The 7500-nt window shown below is 35.7% G+C and overlaps 3 non-coding genes across 3 annotated transcripts; 2 read left to right on the top strand and 1 right to left on the bottom strand.

Moving 5' to 3' along the window:
* The first annotated feature begins 585 nt into the window (after nt 1-585).
* TRNAS-GGA (transfer RNA serine (anticodon GGA)) lies at nt 586-672 on the top strand. The gene has a single exon. It is a non-coding gene; the product is annotated as a tRNA-Ser (tRNA).
* A 1268-nt stretch (nt 673-1940) lies between these two features.
* TRNAT-UGU (transfer RNA threonine (anticodon UGU)) lies at nt 1941-2013 on the bottom strand. The gene has a single exon. It is a non-coding gene; the product is annotated as a tRNA-Thr (tRNA).
* A 1728-nt stretch (nt 2014-3741) lies between these two features.
* Nucleotides 3742-3814, top strand: TRNAF-GAA (transfer RNA phenylalanine (anticodon GAA)). Its single transcript has one exon. It is a non-coding gene; the product is annotated as a tRNA-Phe (tRNA).
* The last annotated feature ends 3686 nt before the right edge of the window (nt 3815-7500 follow it).

The following is a 7500-nucleotide window of genomic DNA, read 5'->3' as shown; positions in this document are numbered from 1 at the left end:
TTTGATTATGATCCAAAGAAAAAAAAAATCAAATCAAATAATAGAATCATTCCATGATGAAAATAGAATAAGAATAACCATCCATTTTTTGTGCATAGTGTGTATACACCACGCAATCGAAATATCAAAAAAATCCATGGGACGATTCATGAATTTGTAATAGATTGTGGGGTAGCTCATGAGAGGAATTGTTGTTGAGAAATCTGAAACTAGAAAGGAATTTTGGAATTCCTATGGAACCATAATAGTCTAAATGTAACCATAGTATAAAATAGGGTCAGTTGACTTGTTCCAATTCATTGGTTTAATCCAGTATAAATCTAAGAATAAGACGGGATCGTCTTCTTGACAAACATGAATAGATAGATTCTATCTATTTTTTTTTAATCTTTTTAATAAGATAAGAAAAAGATAAGAAAAAAAATGTTTTTTTATCCCTCGATCCTCGAGGGAAGATCTTTCTTTAATGAAAAGTTTTCTATTTTCTATTTAGAATTGATTGGTCATACCTGTATTGCAATAATACAATAATATGAATGACTCGCTATTCACTCGGTTTCTGGGTCATAATCATAAGATTATGTAGGAGAGATGGCCGAGTGGTTCAAGGCGTAGCATTGGAACTGCTATGTAGGCTTTTGTTTACCGAGGGTTCGAATCCCTCTCTCTCCGTACCTTCACCTAATTCACCAACGGTACCGACTACAATGTATCAAATCAAATAACAATTGATACGAGTATTCCAATCGTACTTTATTTGATATAGATTCTCTATTCCTAATTGCTGTGGTATGGAAAATACCGGAACGGAAAGAATGGACAAGGAATAAAAATCTCACCGCTGATCCATTTGTAATACGTGAATGGGAGAAAAATCCGGATCAAACCTCTTAGATCTATTTACTTCGGCGAAAGAAAAAAAAGGGGCTTGTCCAAAGCTTTGTTATTTTAGTTAGGTTCAAGTCTGACGGGAATAATATTCTACGACTAGCAACTCATTGATTTTCAAACCGATCCACTTAATATCTATTATTTGATTTACTAATCCTTTATATTGGGATGAATAAAGACTCAAATGTTTTGCCAACTCCTCGTGGGGGGATGAATCCATATAATTTTGAATCAGAGCTCTGGATCTTTGTTCATCCCTCATAGTAATAATATCTTGGGGTTTGCAGCGATAACTTGGGATATCTACTATACGGCCATTAACTAAAATATGTCTATGATTAACTAATTGCCTGGCTCCCGGAATGGTCGAAGCCATACCCAATCGAAAAAGGATGTTATCCAAACGCATCTCAAGTAGTTGTAGTAAAACCTGACCTGTTGACCCTTTGGCTTTCCCAGCAATACGAACATATCTAAGTAATTGTTGCTCTGTCAGACCATAATGAAAACGCAATTTTTGTTTTTCTTCTAGACGAATACGATATTGAGATCTTTTCCCGGAACGCGATTGGTTTCTAAGATCACTTCCGGATCTAGGTCTTTTCCTAGTGAGTCCCGGTAAAGCCCCTAGACGGCGTATTTTTTTGAAACGAGGCCCTCGGTAACGAGACATAAAGACTCCTTAATTTTATTGAAATTTCATTTTACAGAATAAACCTAAATTAATACTGAACTAAACGATAAACGAAGCTAAATCCACTGAAGTACTACAAAGAGGAATAAGATGAATTGTATCAATATCCGTATTATTTTGTATATTGTATATATGGGAAGTTAAGGATCCTTTTCTTGATTTGTTCTGTATAGATCAAACGGCTCCAATCCGTTTTTTATTCTTTATTCATAGTTGGAAGTTCCCGCGACATAACATAATAGATCGGTAACCCGACATTTGGAGAAAAAAAAGGGGGGGGTCTTCTCAATATTCCTTGGTCTCAAGGAAAGATGATCAATCCTGATAAAAAAAAAAAAATAGAACAAATAGAGAAAGCCGACTATCGGAATCGAACCGATGACCATCGCATTACAAATGCGGTGCTCTAACCTCTGAGCTAAGCGGGCTCATATAACAGAAATAGTGCGTGAATAGGAATTCGGGAAACTATTGGGATCTTAGTTAGCTATTAGCTATTAATAATTATTAATATTAATTATTATAAATTATTATAACATATTAATTAATATTAATAATTATTAATATAATATGAATTTTGATTTTATTTTTGATTATTTTCTATTTGATTATTTATTTTTGATTATTTCATTTATTAGTAGTCACTAGCACTAGAATTTTTTTTTTTCATTCAAATCAAATTTAAAAAACGCAAAATAATACTATATACATATGAAATAATTCTATATTCTATTATAGAATAGAATATAACTATTAGTTATAGCAGTTATAGCAGATTATATGAATTCTATTTCTATTAGAGTGTAGTTCCTAAGGAAAGGATAAGATAAGGATGCAATCCAGATCCTACTGAGATATTCCTTTTGTTTCATTCGGAAAGGGAGGAGATAGGACGAAAAAAAAAAAAAGAAGAATGAATATCGACCGTTCCAGTATTCCAAACTGCGCGGGAAAAATGAGAGGGGGGGGGAACATCTATATGTGGGATATATCCATCCATATTGAATTGCAGATACATCAATGATAGAATCATTTCTGATTGGACCAAATAATGGAATGGTCCTCCAATAGATATGAAAGAAGATGGGCAAGAAATAAAATAGGAGCAGACACTTTTTCGATATAGGAATCAGTATCTAATGAATTCAATGGTTCCAACATAAATGAAAGAAGGGGATGGGATCACAATGAGATCGAGATCTCATAAGGGGGATATGGCGAAATTGGTAGACGCTACGGGCTTGATTGGGTTGAGCCTTGGTATGGAAACCTACTAAGTGGTAACTTCCAAATTCAGAGAAACCCTGGAATTAAAAATGGGCAATCCTGAGCCAAATCCAGTTTTCTGAAAACAAGGGTTCAGAAAGCGAGAATCAAAAGAAGGATAGGTGCAGAGACTCAATGGAAGCTGTTCTAACGAACGGGGTTGACTACATTGGTAGAGGAATCCTTCTATCAAAACTCCAGAAAGGATGACCTTATTTAAGTACATAGACGTACTTAAATATCAAATGATTAATCACGACCCGAATCCGGATTTTTTGATTATTTATATGAAAAATTGCAGAATTCTTGCTAAATTAAATCGATTCCAAAAGGAAGAATCGAAGATTCAGTGATCAAATCATTTACTCCAGAGTCTGAAAGATCTTTTGAAGAACTGATTAATCGGACGAGAATAAAGATAGAGTCCCATTCTACATGTCAATACCGACAACAATGAAATTTATAGTAAGAGGAAAATCCGTCGACTTTTGAAATCATGAGGGTTCAAGTCCCTCTATCCCCAATAAAAAAAAAAAGGCCTATTTTATTCCATTCCCTAACCATTTATCCTCTTTTTTCGTCAGTGGTTCAAAATGAGCTTAGCTATGTTTCTCACTCACTCTACTCTTTCACAAATGGATCCGACCAGAAATCTTTCTCTCTTATCACAAGTCTTGTGATAGATATGATCTACGTACAAATGAACATATATGGCAAGGAATCTCCATTATTGAATCATTCACAGTCCATATCATTACTCTTACACTTACAAAGTCTTCTTTTTGAAGATCCAAGAAATTCCAAGGCTGAGGTAAGATTTTCTAATGTTTTTTGAGTCCCTTTAATTGACATAGACCCAAGCCCTCTAGTAGGATGATGCGTCGGGGATGGTCGGGATAGCTCAGCTGGTAGAGCAGAGGACTGAAAATCCTCGTGTCGCCAGTTCAAATCTGGTTCCTGGCACGTGGTTAATATATCGAATAGATACTCATACAAATGAATCGATATGGATCGGGATCCATATTCTATTCGTTAATAGTCTAGATCATGATACATACTTATCCATCTAGGGATATATCTAGATCCCCCATTTTTTTTTTTGATGGGTAAAGAAAAGAATTAGATTCTGTTCCCTCTTCTTTTTTGTTTGTTCATACTGTACCTGCTCTCGCTCAAAAAGAATGTTAATACTTCATACATATTTGAATTGAAGTTAGTTGGCTGAAAACCCAAAAGTCTAGTCTAGAGAGGAATCGAAGGGTAGGAATAGACAGGATTCATTTCAGATACAGTACAAAGAAAATCTGATCCCCTTTTCATTTCTGAATTTTGAGTTCATAATTTCATATTTTCTTTCATATTCTATTTCTTCACTTTCTCTTTCTTCACTCCCTCCTACGTGACTTTTCGGGGCCCATCTAAGTGATGTGCGCGGTACAAAGTTCATGGTGCAGAACTCTTTTGATTCATCCTATTGGCTTTGCTCATCCGAAATGGATATCTTCCAAATTGGGGAATATCAATGAAGCCCCTTTAGTAGCCCATTCATAATACTGAGATGAGAGTCCAGTTATTCTGTTTCATCTAGAACAGAACATAAAAAGATTCCTTGAATATCTGGAGTCGTAGAAGTGAATATTAGTTTCTTATCATTCAATGAGCATCTTGTATTTCATAGAAATTGGGGGCAATATAATCCTTACGTAGGGGCCAGCCTATCCAACTTTCAGGCATCAAGATACGTTTCAGGCGTGGATGATTTTCATAAGAGATTCCCAACATATCATAAGATTCCCGTTCTTGAAAATCAGCACTTTTCCAAATCCAGAAAACAGACGGGATTCTAGGATTCCTCCTTGGGGCAAATACTTTTATGCATACCTCTTCGGGTTGATCCACACCATACTGTATTCTCGTAAGATGATACACACTAGCTAACAACCCGCCCGGTGCTACATCATAAGCACACTGGGAACGTAGATAATTGTAACCATATACATATGAAATGACAGCAATGGAGTACCAATCCTCGGGCTTTATTTGTAAAGTCTCTATTCCTTGGTAATCGAAGCCCAAAGATCTATGCACTAGCTCATGCTTGACTAGCCAAGCAGATAAACGACCTTGCATCTTCTTGATCTCTCCCACATTTGTATTTGTATGAGTATTTCACATTTACGATGAAATTTATGAAGATTTACCCGCTGTTTGTTATTCTGCACAAAAGCATCCTGCCTAATTCACTAATTCGTGGGAAGATACTGAACTTTTGTATTTGAAAGATGTTTCAGTTTCAGGAGGTATTTCTGAAGTAGATGGAGATTTATAGAGTAATCCTTGATCGTAATTTCCAGTATGAGTACTGCGTCCAACATGAAACTTGTGATTGGTAGTAAAATATCGATTTTCCTGTTGAGACCCAATTTGATCTTCATAGATTTCTCGAGATACTTTCTTACGAAGTTTCGTTATAGCATCTATAACTGCCTCTGGTTTGGGTGGGCAGCCCGGCAAATAGACATCCACAGGAATTAGCTTATCGACTCCCGAACGGTACTATAAGAATCCGTACTGAACATCCCTCCTGTAATAGTACAAGCTCCCATCGCAATGACATATTTTGGTTCAGGCATTTGCTCATATAATCTCACTAAGGAAGGCGCCATTTTCATTGTTACTGTGCCGGCTGTTAAAATGAGGTCTGCTTGCCTAGGACTCGATCTTGGTACCAATCCATAACGATCAAAGTCGAATCGCGAGCCTATTAATGAAGCAAATTCAATGAAGCAACAACTGGTACCATAGAGAAGCGGCCATAAACTGGAGAGTCTTGACCAATTCGAAAGATCATTCGATGTAGTTGAAATAACTGAATTTTGGGTTGTTTGGTCAAGTAACGGAAACTCAATAGAATTAATAACTGTCTCAATGTAATCTTTTCTTTGTTTTTGATTTTGATTGTCTGAATATTCAGGAGCTAAGACCATTCCAATGCTCCTTTTCGCCATGCATAAACTGAACCAACAATTGGGATAAGCACGAAAATGAAAGCTTCTATAAATACAGATACACCCAATACATCGAAACTCATTGCCCATGGATAAAGAAAGACCGTTTCAACATCAAAAACAACAAAAACTAGAGCAAACATGTAATAGCGAATTCGGAATTGTAACCAAGCATCCCCCATTGGTTCTATACCCGATTCATAACTAGAGAGTTTCTCTGGTCCTTCACTAATCGGGGCTAAAACTCCCGAAATTAGAAATGCTAAAATAGGAATAAGACTTGATATTATTAGAAATGCCCAGAAAATATCATATTCGTAAAGCAGAAACATAGATGCACTCTCATGAATGTGGAATATACCGAATTAGTCGATTCAAATTGGAATTGTCAATTCATCCATAACTGCTTAGTCGAAACAACAATTTTGATCGAACCACATAGTTGAGTTTGTTTGCTGCGGGTCATGCCTCGTTTCAAGATTCATCCAATAGAATCCCACTTACCCTTTCTTCAATTCTATTTAGATATGGTGTAGACATATTATGTTCTTGTACAAATAAGACTCTCTCACTTTACCTTGGGTTTTCTATAAAAAAAAAATAAATGAAAGAATATTTTCATTTTCATCAAAAATGAATAAAAAAAAGATTAATTCAATATTAATTATATTATCTATAATTATGTGAAAATAAAATGGAAATATTCCATTTTCAATGAAAATATTCAATGAATATAATATAATAATATAATAAAATCAAAGAAGAGGTCTGGCTCATTTTTTTTTTTCTCTTTTGTAGTAGAATGCCTAGCTCGGGATTTAGGGTATATTCTACTCGGTTGGCGTTGGTGTATTCTTTTCATTAAGATCGGGGTATAGAATCATTGTTTCTATTGATTCGATATGAATACATAAACAGAAACAGAATGCATCGACCAATTAGACTCTCTCCTTGTCCCAGATTTATACTTAATTGATTTGATTCAATCTTCAATCTGTTGAATTATGAGGAACCCTTACATAGAACAACTCATGGGTTCCTATACCCAAATTAGATACTTTTGACCTGTACTATCCCGACAGGACCCCCCAGAAACAATCGAGTTATTTAAATCGAGTTAAAAGTCTTGAAAGAGTCATCCTATTTCGGACCCATTTCTAGTACCCAAAATCGCTATTTGGAATGACTCGAAATACTTATTAATGTAATAACACCTAGTAAGACCAACCAATGGGTTAGGTTTCGTGACAATCAAAAGAGTTTCGTTTGAAGCAAACCCACACAATGGAGCGTACCACAATGGTAGAGTCGGCCGAATCATAAATTATCTACAGAAGATAGCTCTGATGGAATCACGCGTTGTCGAACAATTCGACAGACCAAATCCCCAAAAACACTCATAGAAATAGAAGAGAGCACAAACGTTGATACCTTTAGGACCAATTCATTATTTCTGAAACAATGAATTTGGGTTGTTGTTCCACCAAAGAGCGATCAGTCGGGGGATTGGATTCCTAACTCATCCAAGTTCAAACAGACCCCTAATCTTCTTGCATAAAGTCTGCATCGGTAGAATCGACAGAATTGAAATGATGAGCAATTGGATTGGAGTAGGTTGGGATACAAAAAAATAAGTATTGT

Source organism: Tasmannia lanceolata, unplaced genomic scaffold (assembly GCF_043159265.1).
Source record: "Tasmannia lanceolata isolate RefF3 unplaced genomic scaffold, GAP_Taslan_0.1 ptg000447l, whole genome shotgun sequence".
In the NCBI taxonomy this organism is placed as follows: domain Eukaryota; kingdom Viridiplantae; phylum Streptophyta; class Magnoliopsida; order Canellales; family Winteraceae; genus Tasmannia; species Tasmannia lanceolata.
Note: the sequence above shows the minus strand (reverse complement) of the source record. Positions and strands in the feature narration are given on the sequence as shown.